Below are 23,096 nucleotides of genomic sequence, written 5' to 3'. Positions count from 1 at the left end.
ATATAGACAAAGATAGATAAATGTACTTATTGTAAAATACAGGAAGTCAGAAAATAAGATAGTGAAAATTTTGATGTGTGTGTGCATGTACATGTGTGTATATGTATGTTACATGTACTTGTGTGCACATCTACTTCTACATGGTGTTTATGTCTGTGTGCTTGTGGCATGCATGTGTGGCATTTATGTGTGTGTTTGTGTGTGTGTGTGTAACTGTATGTGTCTATATATAGTGTGAGAAAGAGGAACAAACTGTGAGAGGACAACAGAGACAGCCAAAAAGAAACAAAGACAAAGATAGCTTTGTGCACAAATTCAGCCAAACCAAGCTATCTGGTAGCTCACCTCAAAAAATGTGGGCTACATGATCTAATGGCCCAAGGGCCTACCACTACCACTTAACTATATTTTAGAAAGAAATTTACTTGGAATATATTGATTAAGAAAAAACTCTGAAGAAAAATCTCAATGCTAATAAGAGAGGGAGGGATGTCCCTTGATGTCACTCTGAAGTCCATGGACTGATAATTACCTTCTTGGAAAGAGAAAAACCATATGCGACTAATCAGACTCGCACTCAAAGGAGCCAACTTGGCCAGGGTCTGAGAAGAATGAAGGAAACGTGCGTTGCTAGAAAGAACTCCTAACAGAATAATGCACTTGAGGAATGAGCGTTATAGATCTGGTGGTTACATGAGATCCGTGATTCTGATTCACACATCTCTGCTGGACTCAGAAAATGATAACCTAAGATATGCCATATTGTTCGGCAATTTCTGGGCAACTAGGGAGGAGAGCATACACAGAAGGGCTTTTTCTGATGTTCCCTCTCTAGCCCCAGATCAGATCGGCCAAAGAGACACAGAGCAGTCTTCAACCTTCCCTCTGAAATCACATTAGCCACTCATCACAGGGGAAGAGTGGGGGTTCTGTCCCAGGCTGCCATCTGTCCTGCAAGCCCTTTCTTTTCCCGTGAAGTTCACTAAGTCACATTCACATCACCAACATTGCCAACAGGCCAACTTCCTCTCCTCATAAAGGGTATTTAGGCCTGAGCCATAGCCATATCTTTTCTCCTTCCCTCTATTTGTCAGTTTATGTTAGCAGACTCCATTACTGAACACTAAGAAGAAATGTCTGAATGTCTCTGTATCTTCAAGGGTTGACTTAATCAGAGATTCAAGAGAATTGTCATATATATGTATGTAGGAAGGTATGTATATGTATGTGTATATATATTTATGTATATATATATGTGTGTCATATATGTATGTATATACATATATGATATGCATATATAGATAAATATATATGTGTATATATGTATACATACACACATATATATACATATGCATACACATTAAACAAAGGATCAAGTTTGCTATCAATGCATAAATCTCAAATCAAGGACAATGTATGATCTGGGATGTTTATCAGTTGGCAAAGTTCTTGGCTAACATGCCTAATACTATGGGTTCAGTCTCCAGTACTGCATAAATATGACATAGTAGAATAAACCTATAATCCTGGCCCTGGAGGAATCGAGGATAGGTAGATTTTAAGTTCAAAGTCATCCTCACTCAACTGTACAGCAAGATCAAAGTATGTGTGTGTGCACGAACACAAACACACACACACACACACACACACACACACACACACACTTTGATAAGTCTAGGAAAACAAACCAAATATGCATCTCTAGGTAATAATGACTTCAAGGCCTATGGACTGTATGGATATTTTAAAAATGATGAAAATAGCTAAAAACATAAAAATGTTCTAGACAATAAAATCTTAAAAATCAAATTCTGTCAAAGAAAAAATTAAAAATTGAAGTGAAACCACACCAAGATTATTTTAGGAGATCTGAGGATGCTAGTTTTCTGTACATTAGTGGAGACTATAGACATTACATATTCACATAGAGAAGCAAAAGTACAGATAACAATCATGAAAAATAAAAGGAATGAATTTCTACTTTGCAAGGTATCCAGATAGGCATACAAAAAATAAAAATGACACTTTTAAAATAAAGATTTATATTGCAAAAGTAAATATACATATATATATTCTATACATGAAGTTCAATAAATAAGAAAAAAGTAAACATTTTAATAAGTTGTCAGGCATTTAGAATACAACATGGAATAGTCTGTAGGATAGTTATAATGTTCAGTTATCCAAAGTCGTCTTGTGTGCAAAAAACCTGCAGGGAGTTAGACACAATGTCTACATCCCTCTAAATGGATGCTAGGTATCAGTAAAATATTTTGTAAAACAAGAAAATGTTACCAGTCCTATCCAATTTTCCTAAAAGTTCAAGTATATCCTTTTCTTAGTTACTTAGGAAAGATGCTCAACACCAAAACCAATAACAGTATCTTAGATTAAAGAGAAGGGGATTAAGAAAGTGATCAGGAAGAACTTATATGTGGCCAGTGTGTTTAAAGTCTTGAGAAAGATCAGAAGAAATAGTTCTTTGAATCCTAAGAAAATGAGCGACAGATAAGGGATCCTGACTGTGAGGTATATGAAGCTAAGTCTGTTTAACGAGGGTGAAAATATGTTGTTTAAATATCAAGAGAGCAAGGCATGGTGGTACACACTTATAAGCCCAACACTCATTAGGTGGAGGCAGGTAGATCTCTGTTGAGTTCAAGGCCAGCCTGATCTACAAAGTAAGACCAGGATAGTCAAAGCTCTGATACACAGAGAAGCCCTGTCCTCAAAAAAATAAGTTTCAAGAAAATCATAATAATCTAAGAAAAAACACTCAGATTTATAGTTATGAAATAATAATTTCATATTGGACTTCCAACTCTCCTAAAGCGTTAGGTATCACTGAATCGCTGATGTCACACGCACAGAACAGTGTGGCAGGGCTTTCTCCTCCAACTGGCCTTGTCCTTCCATGATTTTGGCCATAGAACCCTGTCTAAAACTGACAGAGAATGAAGAAAAGCAGACAGAGAGCTGGGATGGGGTAGACTGGCCTCTCCCGTAGGTAAGCCTAAGCACCCTGGGAGTTCAGCATGTTTATTATTTATATACAGTTGCACAGGGAGGCAGAAGTACTGCATGCACTTGTGGGGCCTTCCCTCTGTCCTTTCCAAAGTCAAGTGCACATGCATGTATGTATGGGTGCATGCAGGTGTGTGTGTGTGTGTGTGTGTGTGTATGAGTGTGTGTGAGCACACATACATGTGCATTGATTAAACAACCTCAAGCTTCATTTCTCAAGCATCACACATGTATTTGTTTAGACACTAGCCTGGAGCTCACCAATTTGGTTAGGCTTGCTGGTCAACAGGACCCAGGGGCTCTCTTGTTTCTGGCTCACCTGTTTCTGCCTTTCCAGCTGGAATTACAACACATACCACCACCCTTGATTTTGGTTTTGTTGTTATTGTTTTGTTTTTCATGGATTTTGAGGCTGGAATTCAAGTTCTCCTTCTCGCATAAAGAGCTTCTTACTGAGCTATCTCCCCAGCCCAAATTCAGCTCCTATTTTAAGGTGCTGGTCATATCCTTTCCCATGCCTGAAACTTCTTCCCTTAAGTCCACTATCCTAAGCTACTTTCCGCCCCTGACCTTCTATGGACATTATCTTCCACCAGTGTCTACTATAATCCTCTTCTCAGCAAACTGTAAAATCCCTTTAGTGGACAGATCATCTTCTGCATGTTTTCTCTCTTTTGTAGCAATCAGCACAGTATTGCATGAATGCTGATAAGATCAAGCTTCAATAAATACTGGAGGCCTCGATAAAGATGCATGCAAATGAATTAAGTTAATAATCGCTTAGGAAGCATCTGGCAGTTGCTCTAAAATCTCTGTGCCAAAGGTGTCATTTCTTTTACTCATTTTAAATGTGTCCCATGGAAAAAGCTTCAAGGAGGTAGAGCTAAAAGCTCTCCTCTACCAGGATGCCAGGACAAAACTGTACCTGTCCCTGAACTAAAAAGGAACTCTTTTGAAGTAATATGTCCATACACTGGACTCAAACAAAGATAAAACCAATTCAGAAGAAATACGGGTAAAAGCTTAACAATCCAAAATCCATGTCTAATAGATGGATAGACTGTGGTTGAGCTATGACAAAGGGTGTGCCAAGTTCCATGAAGGTTTGACTCCACCACGCAGGTCCTTATGGACTAGGGGAAAGAGAAAGAAGATTCAGTTGATGTTGGAATTTGCTACTACATGCATCTGATTAAACTCCTGCAAATAGGTGTGGCTGTAAGTGGGTAATGATGCTGAAATCCACAGGACACAGAATAGACAAGGGACAAGGACACACAGAGGGGAAGCTGGCAAAGACATAGAGTTCACAAAGGAATGCTTTTGAGAGGACACCAGGGTGCTAACCCTTTGCAGCTTCCAGGATAAGGTTGCTGTTTTGCAGTTACACAATTGCATGATGGACTCCCTCGCCGCAGGCCCAAGTCAATAGGTCTGACCTAACGAGAACTGGCCCTCTACAGCTGTGCATTGACATAACCCTCCTTTCCTTATAAGCTAATTATCACGGGGAGTGTGTTGTACTGACAGGGACCTCATACAGCTAACGTTGTCATTTCACTTTTAGACTATTTGTTGTTGTTGTTTTCCTATTTTGTACTCATGCCCAGATTCAAAGTGATGGCTTCATAATAATAAATTAATAATTAAGGAACCCAAGAAAAGATCCAAAAGATAAGCCAAGAAGGGTTATAAGCTTGGCTCCGTCTCTCTTTTGAGTGAGAGACAGAAAATAGGTTTGGATTTGCCTGCCTGGATGGCTGGAAGGCAGTGACAGACATCCAATTACAAAGCTCAGGGGGCGTTTTCTCTTGCCACTGGTGGAAGCCAGGTTGCCTGGCATTCACACTTTAAAACACTTATTTTTCTTTCCAGACTTTAAGTGATAGAGTCATGTTACCATAGCCCTTCCAAGAGCTTCAGTATATACATAGCTTCCCATGAACTTTGTTTAGTGTAAGGATTGAGACACCTGTGGGGAATTCCTGAACTCCTACATGTCTAACACCCAAGAGGACTGTGATTCTGTGCCTTTCAGACTTGCCCTCAGCTTTCAAGACCTGACCAGTGAATAGGCGGAACAGTAGACTACTGGTGCTGACCACAAACAACTGGACACAGACTACTACCTTGAGTTCGTGACATGCATTGATTTCCGTTGATAGAAAGCATTCAGGTTTGGCCTCTCTTGCTCCCTGTGAAGACGGCAGAGTGCAGACTGCCATTGCATTGTATATGCAGGGCAGAAGCTCAGCAGGCTAATCTGCCTAGTCTGATTCACACAGCTGGTCCACTTTCACGCTGATACTGGAACCCAAAGACCCTGAGTCATGTGGACACACGGAAGCTACAGGAACTGAAGACTGAGCTCCAGAGAGCATGAAGCTCAGAGACTTTCTGAAAGATATGGGACAGAGATTAAACCCCAAACCAGAAAGGGAGTTAGCAAATATCAAAGGCCAGCTATCCTCATTTTGAAGATATGGTCTAGTTTGAATGAATGACTGACCTAAACTTACCCATCAAACACACATAAAGGAAACTCCCAGTCCAGTGTGGTCTCTTACTCCCATGACCTCTTTCTATTTAGTGTGGTTTAAATAAAACAAAACAAAACAAAAAACTTCAAAGCCTTTCCGGACCGAAAGCCAGAGAGACAGGTTAGAATTCATTTATGCTGACCAAATAAATTGGAGGTTTGATCAAACACAGAATGAAACTCAGCACCACATGTAGGTTAACTAGAGACAGCCACTAACAGAGAAAGCCCAGAAAGGGCTGGGAGGGAGAAGGGCACCACATCCAGAATTAATAGGTCCATTTGCTTCCCTGCCTCCTCCTATGGAATGTCTGGAAGTTCAACAAGGGGTCAGTGTCTTCACACCTCGCTTGGACTCTACCCGCCTCATGTTATTGGTAAAGGGAGGGTGGATAAAATAAGCCTTGACGGTTCACAATGGTATTCACAGCAGCTGGTGGTAAGGAATCATATTCCTTTTGCTGTGGTTTGTGTCCTGCACTTTCACTTGACCTCTGAAGGTATTTGTTGGGCCATTGCTAGCTGTCTACCCTGAGAATGAGAGACCGACTATATGTCATCACACCCAGATGACCTTGATTCTCCTTTTTCAGGCAAGCATCTTAACTGAGACAATGAGATTCAATGGGTACTATACCCAGAACATGGCACTAAAACTGAAGAACAATATCTAACATATTACATAGTCATCTACAAACATGAGTTATGCAAGAAATTGTTATTTATATATGGCAAAGAAAAATTGACAATGCTCAACTTCTTACAGAATACAGATCTTAGTAATCCAGTTAAATCCAAATACACAAAAGAAATAAGTGGATTCATAAATTAAGAGTTTATCAAGGTATCTCTAATATTGTCCTATTATACGATACTTAAATATCTTGGTTCCAAGAGAGTAGACAAGTCCATAAGGATTTGAATCAGAAGACACCAAGGATGCTAGATTCAATTTACTTATGTCAGCCAGCTACAATGAATCATGATAACCAGCAAACACAATGTCTGATCTTGTAGGGTTTTTGGTTTTGCTTTTTGCTTCATGTGTATGAGTATTTAGCCTGCATGTATGTCTGTGCACCATGTGTGTTCTTAGTGCCTTCAGAAGTGAGCATCGAGTGTCAGGTCCCTTGGAACTGAATTTACAATTGTGAGTGGCCATGTGGGTGCTGGGAGTTGAACTCAGACCCTCTAGAAAAACAACCATTGCGGTTAATGTCATAGTCACCCCTCGAAACCCTCAATCTTATTTTAAATGATGAACTATGAATTAATTGCCTGTGTTTCCTATGCAAGTTTCCCTAACTAGTCATCCAGTGATTAAAATGAAATCTAGAGGATGCCTGTCAGCCTCAGATCCTCCTCCTCAGGTCTATAAATTGCAATGCAAATCCTTGCCCTGGAATCTGCACAAAGGTCAGGCTGCATCTGTAAACACTATCTGTGTCCAAAACTACACTTCTTAAGGCATTCCAGAACACTGCATCAAAATGCCACACCAACTCCACATACCACAAACCAAGTAGCAGGAAGGTCTCCTGGACCCCTTCCAACTTCATTTTTCCCTGTGGAAGCTCCCAGAGCAGAGAAGGGCTTTATATGTTCCCTTAAACAGCTCCAAAGATCCACATGTACATGAGAGGTAGTACCCTGTCCCCAGAGTAAAGGTACTGCAGCATCCCTCAACACACACACTCACAGCAGTGAGGCTGAGCAATCGGGCCTTGCCTAGTCTTCCTCAGCTGAGTACCAATAGAACCACAGACTGTACACCAGTCATCAAACAGCGCAGAACAGAGACTTAGCTATTCCTTTGAGTCTTTCCTTCCTCATGAAGTCTCCTATGTCTCATATGCTTTTCTCTCCAGAGTTTGTGATTTTTTATAGGCACCTCAACCATTAACCTTTAATATGCAAGTTGATTCCACCTGTTCTGTGACCATAATCAGAAGAACATCTACTATTAATATCCAAAAACACTTAAGGTGACAGAAAATATTACTCATTTAAAAAATATATGGTTACTTTTACTGTCAGGTATAAGTTTAGCACAATTTTGAGTTTTCAATTTTGGTCTTTCATTTTGACCATTCTTTTTTCATTCTCTGTGGGTGTCTGTGGAATACATACATACACACACACACATGCACACACATGTAAGAGGCTACACTTACTTTCCTATGTGTGTGTGTGTGTGCATGTATATGAGGCTACACTGGCTCTGTATGTGTGTGTGTGCACATGTGTAAGAGGCTACCCTTACCTGGGTGGGTTTGTGTGCGAGGTCAGAGATCCACATCAAGGTTAGTAACTCAATCATTTCCCCTCCTTATTTTGAGGCAGCATCTCTCTGGAGAAAACCTTACAACATCTGCAGATGAACCCTGGGATGTGCCTGACTGTCCCCTATCTCCTTCCAGCACTGGCGTTACTGATTCAAAGGTAGTGTAGTGAGATCTAAAGTTAGGTACTGGAGGTTCCACATCAAGGACCTTACCACCTGATCCATCTACCTATCCCAGCCGGTTTTCTCTTTGTAGCTGAGGCTAGCCTGGAACTCAACATCCTCCTATCTCAGTGGCCCATATCCTCAAGTGTCCAGTCCTGGAGTTACAGGAATGGACTACCACACACACTGTTAGTGTCGCTTCTTTGTTCTTTCTATGCACTTTTGAAAATGTCTGAAATAACCTGAGAGAGAGAGAGAGAGTCCGATAAAAAAGAAAAAAAAACAAAAACAAAAAAAAACAAAAAAAAACAAAAACAAAACTAAATTTAATGATGATCAAAAGTTTAAAAGTGAATGAGTATATTTAAGGGAAAAAACTTTTCAATTAAGTTTTGGAGTTAAAAGAATTATATTACCTTTTAGTTAGTCAGACAAAGCAGTTAATCAGAGTCACATATTCCTGGTCCTTTTTAGTTAATGACAATTTTGGAAATTTTAATATCAATATACATTGGAGTTTGTCACAAAGATAATATGAGGTTGCTATAAAATGTATTTCTGTCGAGAATTTCGAAGGAATGTAGAGATTGCTAATTGAGCTAAAAGTGAAGAGGCAGTGATTATGTTAAGCACTGCTTGTTTCAGAACTAGCCAAGAGTTTCAAAAAAAAAAAAAAAGGCTGCTATGCCAGTGATTAATCTCCTGTCCTTGCAGGGTGGGATCATGGCTGGACCAAGAAATGGGAAAGACACCACAGTAGAAAAACAGCAACTCTCTTCTCAAACTTCTTAATCCGAGTAGCCAATTGCTGGTTGTCATTGCACTAATCTAATTATAACTCTCTCCTATTGAATTTAAAAATACATGAAATGACTGGGAAAAAATAGCAACGTGTAAAAATCAAAGGCTTCTCCAGTTAATGCTGCATTCAAAGGTAATTACTTAACACAGGCAAAGCCGAACCACACAACCTACAATTCTGGAATTTTCTATAGGCCATTTTTCTTCTCTTTTAAATAAAAGAAATTCCTTTCATTTTGTCAAGAAAACTTTTCTCTACCTCACTACTGCCTGACAAGGGAACAGATGGCAATTTAAGGGGAGAATTTATGAGAGCCACAATCTTAATGTTGCATAAAGGAAAGAAAAAGACTCGCATCAAAACCACTGACAAATGTACTCGCTAATATTAATGCACTCCCCATTCATCCAATATGCTTCCTAATTGCTTTTCTGTACATAATAATGTGGCACCTGCTGCTCAACATTGCAAACGCATCAGGATTTCTCCAAAGTCAAACAGCTCTGCAACTGGCCCTCTCCCAGTGATAAATGTAGACCACTGTATCACGCACAGTTCCTGTCAGTGGCATAATTAAAATTTTATACTTACAGAAAAAGATAGTAAACAATCAGTTCTTAAATGGATTCACAAGAGGAACTCTTGTTACAGCCAACTTCATAATTAGCATGCATCATGTGCTGCTAACATATCCATGACAAGAGGAGAGAAGAATCAGGAACTTGAGTTGTTCCCTTTAATGCTATGTTAAAGTACAAGAAAATAAGACAGTCTACTGTGACTGTCCCACAACACCAGGATTCTTCCCTCAAAGTAACACATAATACAGCTAGTCTATGCTTATTAAAGTGACAGAATATGAGGTTACAGTAGGATGCAGAAAACTTCAATCTCATCAATCTGTAAAATCATGACCTCACCTTCCAAAGTACTAGGTGGTACAGGGATACCAAAGCTACAACTTGCTGGCCAAGTACAGCCTTCAGGTTGTATTGGTAACACTTGCAAATTGAAAATGGATTTACCTTTTTAAATAATTGAAAGGAAAATAATGTTTCATTACGAATGAAAATGTTATGAAATTCAAACCTGTCCACAAATAAAGTTTTATTGGAACACACTCATGCTCATCCATTTACGCATAGTCTATGGCTGGCTCTCTTGCTATAAGTGCATAGTTGAAAAGCTACATTACACACGGTGTAGCTGGCATAGCTTAAAATATTTACTATCGGTTTCTGTACAGAAAGAGTTTGCTGACCCCTGATCTAAAGCATTTGTAGTCTTTAAATCTATGTAATTGGAATGTGTAGTTATTTATATGTGTGTGCACACCTAAATGATTAGTGATCAATGAGATAAAAGCAGGGTTAACACAGGCTTATGTCTATGTGAGTTCACATGTATAAGAGAAAGGTTAAAAATTATAATTCAAAGTATAATTAAATATTAATGTCTGAATTGTGATAAAAATCTAATTACATTAATTAACTATGTGGGGTTTTATCTTGGCTATAATTAAATCTAGTAAATGTAGTCTTTTGCTTTTATATCTAAACACTGTATGTTTCTTATGTCTATGAAGAATCTGTTTTGATTTGAAAAAGAAAGAAACTACAGCAAAATAATAGTAATTTACTTTCATCTACCATTCAAAGTTCAACTCTTGAGAGAGTCAGTAGAACAGCATCACTTTATAAAGCTATCACTACGCTTTTAAAAAGTTGTGTGATAAATTTGTTTGAAATTATAAATACATACACTCGACATACAGAAATACATACACAAATATACCAATGAGTGTATGTATGACAAGGGTGGACAGATTATAGCAACCATCATCCCAGGATCATGTCAGATGTTAGCAATGGAAGGAAGCAGGCAAAGATTACACAAGGCCTTGACCAACTAATTGCATAATTTCCAGTAGTTATTAAATGAATGACTATTTTATTTTTCCTTTTTTTGTTGTTGCTGTTGAGTCGTTGTGATGGTTGTTGTTTTGTAGACATGGTTTCTCTGTGTACCCTTGGCTGTCTTGAACTTTTTCTGTAGACCAGGCTGGCCTTGAACTCAGAGATACACCTGCCTCTGCCTCCTGAATGCTGGGATTAAAGGTGTGCACCCTTCACTACCAAGCATTATTTTTACTTTTAAAAGAATGTTTTTAATTCTTTAAAAATGTATGTGTATGTGAATGTACGCCAGGTCTGTGCAGGTGCCCATGGAGGGCAGAAGCAGTTGGTAGATCTGGAGTTCCAAGCAGCTGTGAGGTGGTGCTGGGAAGCGACCCCATGTCCTCTGCAGTAGCAGCAAAAGCTCTGAAATGCTGGGGGGGGGGGTCTCGTTTCCCCAGCCCCAATCATTGGTCTAACAAGAAAAAAAAAAAAACAAAAGCAAGAAAACAAAAAAACTCAAATTACTTGAGAGCAGGAAGCTTCTTCAGTTCTTTGTCCTTCCATCTTAACAGAATTATTTCACTTGGAAATAGAAACAGTGACAAAGGGAGGGAAACATACATAAATGAGATTTCTGCAGTCTCCAGAACCACAGACTGGTCTGGTGGGCAAAGCACCCAGCTGGCTGGCTCGTTCTTTTGCTTAGAGTGGATTGTCAAAGGCTCTGTTTCAGTGAGTCTGACCTGGGGTTAAGGCCTGGCCACTCTTCCCTCACCCCTGGTGTCCCTTCTTACTTCCCCTGGTCACAGTCCCATTGGCTAGACCCATTCCTTTATGGTACAGTTACCATCTTTTACACCTGGAGGAATATCCCTTTCTTCTCAGCTGAAGGATGAAAAGTAGGAATCTGAATCTGGAGGCTTCTCTCTTACTCTTGCTTTACCAGGAACGCCCGCCCCTTAAGATGTAGTGCCTTTTTAAAACTGCCACTCCTTTGAGCAAATAGTATTAATTCCAACACTTTTTAAAAGAGGGAGAGAACTATCTGTGAATATAAATGAAGCAACAAATTCCACAACTAAAGATCTCAGGAGATTAAGGTCTAAATCAGAGGCACAGATGCAGATAAAATAATTGTATCATGAATGAAAATGTTACACACTAAACTTCTAGAAAAACCAACCCCACCCCCTTTTTTTGAAGATAAAACTGCATAAAAATTGCTGCTGTGGGTGAAGAAATAAAGTATGTTTTTAGTTTTCATGCCAGGGAGAAGATGAGATTCATTTTTATACCAGTTCCACAAAGGCTGGCTAGCAACCTGCTTAGAATACAATAGACAGGATTTAAATTTTCTGTGCCTTTACATGGCTTGCTCATTTGCATGCTAGGCCCCAGAATGCTCTTCTCTCTCTGCCATTTCACAGAATCACTGCGATCTGAGTGCTGGGAGCAAACTGCAAGGTTCAAGGGTGCTTGTGAGTTCAGCACAAAGCTCTTTTATCAGTGTGTTCGCAAGGGAAAATGTAGTCCCTTTCCCACCTCATTGGGCAACTTTTCCTTTGAGGGGAAGCTTCAAATATCTCCTCCCCAGAAACACCCCCTCAGCCCTGAAAGGGCTCTGGATGCCTCCACAAACTCGCCATGGGGACTACTAATGAAGAGATGAAATTAGTGTTGCCCTGGAAGGATTTTTGAAAAAGGCTCACTTCATCCGTTTGCACCCTGGTGTCATTTTCTCAAATTTCTTCATTTAAAAGATTACACGTGGCTGTTATTCAAGCCCATAGGAAACTGCAACGGAGACACTCACTGAAGAAAAAAAAAAGCTATCAACACTTTACACTCAAACCCATTTCAGGATGATTAAAATATATGGAAATGTCCCAAATATCCAGGTCAGTGATTAATAATTGAAAAGAAGAGAAAGAATAAACTCAAGACATTTTGTAGCTCGAAGAGAAAATAAGAATCCAGTCGAATGACTGTAGTCGGGTTTTAATGCCTAGACAACACATTCTCATCATAAAAAGACATACTGTATATAACGAGAAATGTTCCCTCATTGCAACATAAAGACCTTAGACAGGATGCTCTTAGACAAAATAATAAAAGGACTAAATTCATCAACAGATTTAAAACTGCAGGTTTTCCTAGTCAGTGAGAGACAAGTGCTCCTAGGAACTGGAAGGGAAAGGGATTGCGTTCCTATGTAAATAAGAGGGCGTGGTGCTGGAGTGGCGCTTTCTCCAGCGTGTGAGAGCACTCACAGCAGGAAATGTTTTATTGTAATGCAAATGTATTTTATCCCCCCCCAAACCCCCCTCGCCAAAATCCCCTGTCACTGTGTTCCTGTCTGAAGGATCATCACGGTATTTGCAGTTCTATTAAGCACCATTTTATATTAGCCTAATTTACGTAACCTGCCTAATAGGAATCGGAAACGTTACAGTTATTTTACTGGATCCAATTAGTATTTCATTGTTTTAGCCTGAACACAATATTGTACAATAGTCCTCAATACTCAGCTAAATGGGATAGGATGTACTCCACATAATACAATAAATGGAAGCATATGTTTTAAGCTAATTAAAACGCAGTTAAAACCTGCCTGAACTGAAACCAATTGCATCCTTTAATATCTGGTGAGTGACTATTTTTTTTTAATCTAATAATGAAATGTCATATCAGGGTGAACTTATGGAAGAAAAAAAATACCAAAAGTTAAGTACTGAAAATAAGTGGACTAAATTATCAGCGGATTGTTTCCTGGCATTTCTCTTCATACCTGTCACACAGCAACGGAGAGTGAGTTCGTCTCAAGTTAAACACAGAAATTCGAAAAAAATCGTGCAAACATCATTGGTATAAATATCTCCAATCAGGCTAGCGTGAGGCTTTAAGCATTCTGAGAAATAAAAATAGTTTATCATATTTTTTAACATCTGTTCACTTTTATGAAATATATCAAGTACTCTTTGGTCTGTGTATCAGAAATACTATATTTAGCAAAAACACTACACATCAAGAAAAGTTTCTCAACAAGGATATTGCAAATGCGGCAAAAATATCAACATCAGTTGATATGAGGCTGGCATGAAGAAATGTGATCTGTTCCATCAGACTGTGAAAATAATAATAGCAAGCACCAAGCACAGCACTCTTAGCAGCCTAAACCCCTCAGACATCTTCAAGCTGCAGGAAAATGCTTCTGCTTTACCTTCAGGATGTTCTTATTGAACTCATTTGCATTATTGTGCAGACCCCACCCTCCTCTGGGAACTACAGGCACTGCCGAAATACAAGTAAGGAATCTCTACTTCTAGCCAAATGAAGAAGAGAAAATGCTGACACCTGACCCAATTAACAGTACAAATCTTCCTTTTATATTCTCAACCCCCAATTCAGTGAACAGAAAACAGAACTCACAGGTTTGCCAAAACACAACTTTCAGGCAAAAGAAAATATAGATGAGAAGGTTTTTGAACGATAAAAGATGACCAAAATTTGAATTCTTAGCAAAATATTAAATGCAACATTTTTCTGGGGGAAAAGTTGTATTTTTCACACTTGATAATGGTATAAAACATCACTGAAGTGAGCTCTCAGACTCGCTTGATTTTCCGCTGTGATATTCTGAAGGCTGTATTGCACATAAGAGTGAGTTTTATGCCATTCCTTTAACTTTGCTGTTAACTCCATAACAGCTGGCATCAAATACAACCACTTGTGATATAATGAGCTTGTATATCGCTAGCAATTATAGAGTTAAAGTGGATAAATTCGTGGAGTTCAAGAGAAGTGTGTTTTCTACCTGACAATAAATTAAAGGTGACACTCTAATTTAAAATTGCCTACAATCATATATAAAAATCAACAACAACAAAAAATACTATGATTGAAACCACATCTCAAAATTTGCCAAGTTAGACTATATCCATCTTGCATTTGTTTATGATACCTGTCATCTCCATCTATTATTTAAACACTTTTTATGCATTTCTGAATTATGAAGTGTGTTTGTGATAATCATACTTATGTATTTGAAGGCTCCAGTCATGAATGCTACATACTTTGCTTTCCTCGTCAATAAATATATTTGAACAGGAGCCAGGTAACCAAGTCATAATATTCCATAAAGTAAGATCCCAACAGGACTGTGTGTTTTCAGGAAAACACCAGACCAGGTTTTGCTTAGATGTTCTTGATAAACACATGAGCATTACCTCTCCTCCAGCAAAACACATGTATATCATTCCTTAGTTAATATTTCAAATATATAAATTGTATAATCTGGAGCCTACATTATAAGTGAAAAAGAAATGGAATTCATGCAGCAGCTTCGAGACTAAAACATTCAGGAGCTTGGGCTTGATTTGTCAATGTAAGAACACTCAATGCTAATTATGTAAGAGGTCTTGGGGACACATCACAGTAGGACCCCTTTCAACACAAACAAAGCAATGATTGAAACTTCAATGGGAACCATGAATCCTATGTCCTATCAAAGAGTACAGGAAGATTTTTGTAAAAAGGTTAGAAGTGAACTTTGGCTCTCAGCAGAAACTTTTAAAGTACAACAGTTCTTTCCCAGAATCAGGCTAGGACTCTACCCCTGAGCTACATCCCCAGCCCAGAAAGAGTCCTTCTTAAAATGTAATCTATGGCATCTTCCAATAGAATGTCTTCCATATAGAAAATGATGACCAAATGCTCCCTAAAGCTTTTTGGAATTAGAGAAGGTAGAAGTCATCCTACACAGTCTATACAAATAAAAAAAAAATCACAATAAAGTGGGCTGACTTGGAACATTGACCAATCTCACCACGTAAAGAGGGCTGACTTGGGGAACACTAAACTATCCCACCATTCCCTCTTGTTCTCTAACCAATTTCTATTATTGGGTTTGGAGACACAAACTGGCACAGATTCAAAATACTTAAGCACATCAGCCCTAAAAGAAATTAAGCTTGTTGACAGGCAAGAATTTGAACTGAAGTGGAAAATGCAAAATGTAACAATTAACCATTACTTTCACAGACACTGATGATATTCAGAACATGCTACTCTAAAACGTGACACCTTGCCATAGTGAGTATTTTAGGTAGGAGAAGTTGAGAGGCAATACATGTATGAAATCCTCTTTGACCTTTTCCTGCCCTTTCCCCTGAAGTCAGGAAGGTTCTGAGAAGTTCCCTATAACAGTGTTAGGACAGCAATAAAGGCTCATTGAGAGGATCCTATTTCCTTCTGGACAGTATTGTCACTGGCCTGGGTGCAGACCTTACATTCCAACTAAGCAAGTCAATCAACAGGCTAAGGAATCAGCCCTCTAGAAGGCATATCCACCTTAAGCCATGCTACAGAGACAGCAGAACGCACCTTGCCTTCCTAGCACCCTCTTTCTACATGGTCTCTACAGAGCTGCCATGTGATCCTGGTGGGTCAGCCCACCTGAGTCCTGACTCGATAAGAGGTAACTTGTCCTTTTTCTTCTCTTCTTTTTCTGTTGGAGCCAGACCAGAGCCTAAATTCAGATTCAGATTTGCTTTTTCTGATTCTCGGGATTTTTGTGAAGCCCTGAGCCTCTTTGCCATGCAGTCTCATGTCTTGCAATGTGGCTGGCCCTCTGTGTCTAACTCAAATGACATAGCTCGCTCTCTTTCTCTGGCAGATGCTTAGATTTACAGTTTGTCTGCTGTGGATTTAATTTTAACTCCAATAAAATTGTCCTTGAGCTTTCTTCTGGGTTTGTGCTTAAATTATTTTATTAATGAAACTAAGAACCCCAACAGGGAATTCCTATTTTTATAGTAACATATGATAACACTAGAGGGACTCCCCAAACTTTGCAGTAAGTCATAAGACCTTTATGTCTGGTGTGCCTTTTTATCCTGAAAGGAACGGAGCACCCCTATCTCTGAAAACATGAGGTCACAAGCACTCTGAAGAGACGGGAGTGCTTCTCCAGGTGAACAGTACAACATTGCCTGTCCATAGACTCTCTACTTTTCATGAAACTCGCTACAACACTGTTGATTGTGACTTAGACCTTCATTTCCTTTTGACAATTCACTTATAATTGAAATACATGTATATGGTATTCTCTTGTTACTCTGTCTTTGTTACAGGAACCTTAGCTAAATGAAACCTAAACCAGTAAGAGGAAGAATATATAGTGTTCCCTTTTAACATCCAATTCACATACCATGGATGGATGGAGGTACAGATTATTTCTAACATTTATAATTACCAGAAATGTTCTATTCCATTTAAAAATACCTTCAAAGCTGTAGCCAACAGGGAAAGGCCAAAGTAGTTACTAAGCATTATGGGGGGAAAGTGTATGCCATCTAATGGTGAGACATGCTTCAGTGTAGAAGGCATGCTTGTGCCAAAGCACTCCATGGCTCCACAGACTGCTGAGTTTGGCTAGTGCTTGGGTGTGGCCAAGAATAGGAGTGTGCCTTGAGAACCAAAGTAAATATTTCTCGGATCCTTCTCCAACTAGGACAAAAAGTCAAACTCCAGCCTCTGTGTTCAGCATTCTCAATTCTTTCTGAGATAGCTGCATGCTGTTAGTCTAAAGGATTACTTTGGGCAATGTTGATAACTGATGGCTCAGATACTTGAAAGGACCACATAGACAGACTTGGAAATACAATCTGCAAAGTTCTGTTGGATGCACATGCTCATAGGTAAGTGCATTTGGAACAACAGAAAGACTAAGATAGGATCTATAGGACAAAAGAGGGAGAGGATGTTAATGAAAATGGGTTGTCTTCACCAATTCAATACCATAAAGAGTCTTAGATCAACATAGACTCCTGTTGCCCAGTCTACTTCAGAGTTATATGCCAGCATGGTCCGTCTTTTAATTCAGTTACACATTTACCATGTTGCCTTACAAATATTAATAATGATACCATCGGCAACTGTATTTTACAAAAGAAAAACACCTGCAAATGATTTGGATACAAGAGGTGAGTTTAAGAATCTCATACTGCAAAAGCATTTTATATATTACATGATTAAATAATCTGCAGACCAGTATGCCATTAATCTGAAATCTAAGCATCATATAAATTTTGCTTTTACCTCTAACTCATAAAATCATGAGAAACTTTCTTTCAATGTCCAGGCCATCAAATGGGCCAGGCCACTTTACCTTTGTTCTGGATGAGGATTTGTGGGCTGATGACAAGGTGCTAATGAGGAGCTAATGTCCCCACATCTGGCAAACTGCCAAGCTCAGGATGAGAGGATTAGAACATTTGTCTGAATTAGCACTGTACAGAGGAGGGAGGGGCTAGGAGACAGCCAACTCCAGATTGAAAAACTTAACTATGCTGGACTTCATGTCCCATTACATAGGTTAGGGCTATTTCAAAACAATTCTGTACTTTTGCTAGGTGGCATGGGTGATTCTCATGTTAATACACATGTCTTGCTTTTAACTTGGTGTAAATCAGTGAGAATTAGCAAGTTCCAAAGCTGTCCCTCCTCATCCAAGTATGGATATAATCACAATGAGGAAGCAGGTAGCCCTCTGTGTCTATGTGACATTCACTCATCATGAATATAAAGTCAGTTGGTCTATACAAGTGTCTAGGCAGAACGGTTTTTGCATTGAAAATTTAAGACATTTTATTTTCTAATTTTGTCATCAAAAATTCATGTTATGTGTTTTAAGTCAGGGAGCTTTTTTGGGTTGGTGGGGAGTACCAAAAAGGCTCAACATTTCAATAGGGATGATTCTCCTAAGCAGAATAAAACAGAGGTGCATTCGTGTGGCCTCTTTCACCCAGGCTCACCACCACTAAGTTCATAACAGCTTATCCAGGCTAAATTTAAAACCATGCGGCTATCCCAGTATAGGTTTTAATTTAATCAAGAAAACAAAGAAGGGTACTAGAGTGAATTTGGGCATTTAGATTAAAGAACCAAATAAACGTGTCCCTCCCAATTTCTTGGTTCTTAAATCAAACAAACAAGCAAAAACCTAGACACAATGCTAGTATAGCACAACTCTGTAATGTTCACACTTGAGGGGCTGAGACAGGAGCATTGAGAGCCCCACACCAGCCTGGGCTACATCATAAGACCCTGTCTCAAAAAGGACAAACAACAAAACAACAAATAAAAATGTGTGATACATGAAAATAAATATTATTAACAGGGTGGAATATAATTGTAAATGTATAGCAGGAAGCTACATTACTTTCTTCTTATTATACAGAATTTAATTATCTACAAAGACATCAGGGTTTGTACTTATATATTTTAGATACATTGTTTACATGAGAGTATAGTTTTATGTATATGGTAATTTAAGTCCATGCCACGATTTGAAAACCAAAGAAGACAATACAGTCTCTCTGCCCCCTTTCCCCTTCATGGGCAGGCCAATTCTCTAGCCACATAATCTGTACCCCAGGAACCTTCACCATGCCTTCTAACTAAATGTTGAATTCCAACCTTGACAGATTATTCCCCAGATAGCAGCCACTTAGATCTTTGAAAAATAAGAAATCCAACTGTATGTCACACTTACACAAGGCACCCCTGCCAACACCCCACATCCATCTCATTCCCTAGAACACATCCCTTTCTCTTTTCAAGCTTCAACTCCTTTCCAAATTCTCAGCCTCAGAACCTTCAAAGCTGCTGCGGTCTGCGTGAAATGTTATTCTTGGAGGCAGACACTCTGGCCCCTTTTCCTCATGTGAATCCAAGTTTCACTGTCCCTCACAGAGTCTTACTGGACCTACTTCTCCTGGTAGTTCTCTTGCTTAATGCCCTGTTTCTTTCCACACCACTACACCATGTCATTTAATCCCCTCATAGCAATTTTACCTTTGCTTTTTTGTTTGTTTGTTTCCTTACTAGAACTGCATTGGCACATATTTCTTCCTCAGTGATATATTCCCCCTGGGCTTCCTGGCATAGAACCTGTATTCAGTGAGTACTCAATAATTGTTCATAAAAATGAATATAAGATATTGTATAAAGCCTAGAATATTCCTGGTAGTACATTTTTAGTTTGAGAATAGACAACAGAAACTGTCTTCTTATTGTTGCTTTCTTTCATGTCTTGTTTTGTTTCTGCAGTACTAAAGCTTGCAACTAGAATCTCATGCATGGTAGACAAAGATAACCTTCTTACTTTACATTTTAAGACCTGTCTCACTAAGTTGTCCAGAGATACTTGAGTTCTCTCTGTAGCTCAGACAGATCTAAACCAGACCAGCCTTCTGCCTGAGGTTTGAATGTAGCTGAGATTATACTGGCCAAAGCCACTGGGCCTGGTGAGACATTTCTTTTAAGGGTGAAGAAGAATAACTGTTCTAGGAAACAATGCATTTGGAGATAATATACATTATAAATTTCATTTTACTTGTGCACCATACTCAGGATCCTACTGGGAACCTACTTAGCTTCTGTGAGAGAAAAGTGAAGACATTAGCTGGACACATTTCAAAGCACTTAAATTGACTCATTTCACCCTCATCTTGCAAATGACAAGCTAGAGGGATATATACCCTGCCCAGGATGACATAGCCAAGATGCTCTCATCTAGTTTCAAGCTTCAGAACAATGCTTGCAACACCAGTATAACATCATGGATGTTTGTGAGTGCACAGTGAACACTTTGGACAAATTCTCCAAGGCCTGCAGCCCACAGTAGCTCATTTCTTAGATATACAGGAACAGATGAGGAGAGAAAAAAATGAAAGATGGAGGTACATCTTGCAGAATAAAGGCATAGCTTCAGATGACCAGTTGGCTCACTTACTCCTCTTTTCATATGGTCCCTCTGACTACAATGTATAAAATTTGCATTGATTATAACACCGAACAGATTAGCATCTAGCATATGAGCCCTCTGCCATCCTCAGGCCCAGGTTATGCATTCTCTCAAAGCCATTCTTTCCACATTAGGGAATTTATTACTCAGACATTCTCTCCAACAAAATAACTGACACTCGTCCTACCATCACTGTTGACTATATCCAAGGAAAATGTAAGGTGATAACAGAGTTAGAAAGCATAAGAGGAACATATGTCCACAGGTTCCACAGAAATCTCTCTATGAATGGCTTGTATCAGAAGATGTCTGATGCACGTTGAGAAGATGGATGTATTAAGAATACTCTTAACCAAAAACATTCAAGAGGTACTAAAATGTCCAAGAGCACTTTTGGTGAACCAACACTTACTTCTTAAAGACATGAAGGAGGCAAAAAATATTAACCAGATAACCAGATAACAGCTGAAGTGCATGAATGTGTAAGAAATTTTGTAAAGGTGCAACAGGACAGGCTCCAAAAGGATGCTCAAAACTATAGGGAGATTGCTCAGTGCTTAAGAGGACTGGTGGCTCTTCCAAAGTATCCAGTTTTGGGTTCCCAGTACTAGTACCTATGTGATGGCTCACACCCATCTGTCACTCCAGTTTCAAAAGATCTGATACCCTCGACTGTCCTCCCAGGGTACCAGGACCATAAATGGTGCTCAAACATGAATGTAGACAAAACAGCCAGACATACACATACAAAAAAAAATGTTTACAAAAACTGGTAAAGACGGACAGGATGAAGGGAACGAGGAAAACACCAGGAACATGCATCTGCAGTGCTCCTGCCAGCTAGCTGTGCTCCTGCCAGCTAGCTGTGCTCCTGCCAGCTGTGCTCCACCCAGCTGTGCCCCTGCCAGCTGCACTGGGTATGCTTTTATTGCACAAGAAAAGAATTTGGTGACCAGTCAAAGTTGGTTGAAAAGAGAAGTGCCTGAGAGTGGGAGGTATTTGAGACAGCTGATAGCAACGGGTGTGTGACATCACACCACTGAAACTGCTAAGAGGATCAATGGACCCTTGACTCCCAAGGTTGATCCTCTTACTAGAAGTAACAAAGTCCTGTCATTGTGGCATAAAAGCAGATGTTGTGTAATAAAGTCACAATGGAAGAGGGGGAATGGAAGAGAGAGAAGAGCTAAAGAAACAAACAAGGACATGGTATATGAAAACTGTATTCCAATATTACTTTATAATTGATTTTTATTTATTTACTTATCTATTTATTTCTGCACTGTTGAAGACTAAACATAGGAAAATATTTCTGACAATCAAATTTGAATTCCATTTAATTTTCATGTGTCATGAAATATTATTCTTCTTTTGATTTTGTTTCAACAATTAACAATATAAAGAAAAATCCTTTATAATCCACAGGTTATAGAATATTAGAATCTGATTTCCTCCTGAGATCATACTTTTCAAAACTTGCCCTTTTACTCTTTCAGGGAGAAAGGTCAAAGCAAAATAAACTCTAAGACATGCTTTTAAAAAGCAGTCTTCTGCCAAGGAAAATGGATCAGTGTGTAAGGGAACCTGCTTCCAGGCCTGAGACCTTGCATTCAATCACTGTATCCACAGGGTGGAAGGAAGAACCAACCACACTATCCTCAGGCCCTTGAACACCCATGCATACATGTACACACACACACACACACACACACACACACACACACACACACACACAAGCATAGACTAAATAAATGTAATTTCAAAAAAGTCTTGGAATCTCAGACTTTTTTTTAACTGTTATTTAGAACCTTTTATAAGATAGTAGTATACCTGTAGAAGAATGTCCATCTCAGTGAGTTTTCACTAATCTAACACAATCATACAGTCAGCATCCAGACCAACAGTCAGGACATCACCAGCATCAGGAGTCCCCCTTGCTTTTCTTTACCTGTCAACTTCAAGAGTGGTCACTCTGCCACCTAAGCATAGGTAAGGGGTCTTGGTTGTTCCATTTAGGGGGATATTTGTTTGATATGGTAGTTAGACTTAAAATAAATCAAACAAAAAATCATAACGAAATATAATTGTAAACTGGAAACAAAATGGGCTGTCTTACATGGCATTTCTGTTCTGAAATCATATAATCACACAATCACACACTCCAGAGATCAAATTTCAAAGAATGTCCATATTTGCACCAAAATCCCAGAGTCAAAAGAACTACTATATTGATAATCAGTTGTGTGTCCAAAAATTTGTTTAAAATGTACCTTATAAATGTATGTACATTCAAAATCAGTAGATCAATCATACTGACAGGAAAGAAAGTAAACAAAACTTTGAGGTGTGTCGTTATTGTCAAATTTAATGTCTCATTTTCATTATAAACTTAACAACTCTTTTAAAATCTCTTCCCCTCTCCCATCCCCTCCCTCTCCTCTTCTCTTCTCCTCCTCCTCCTCCTCCTCTTCCTCCTCTTCCTTCCTCCTCTTCCTCCTTCCTCCCCCCTCCCTCCCTCCCTCCCCCTCCACCTCCCTCCCTCCCTCCCCCTCCCTCCCTCCCTCCCCCTCCCCCTC

The sequence above is a fragment of the Grammomys surdaster genome, unplaced genomic scaffold, assembly GCF_004785775.1.
Source record: "Grammomys surdaster isolate TR1022 unplaced genomic scaffold, NIH_TR_1.0 67, whole genome shotgun sequence".
In the NCBI taxonomy this organism is placed as follows: domain Eukaryota; kingdom Metazoa; phylum Chordata; class Mammalia; order Rodentia; family Muridae; genus Grammomys; species Grammomys surdaster.
This window is presented reverse-complemented; position numbering follows the sequence as displayed.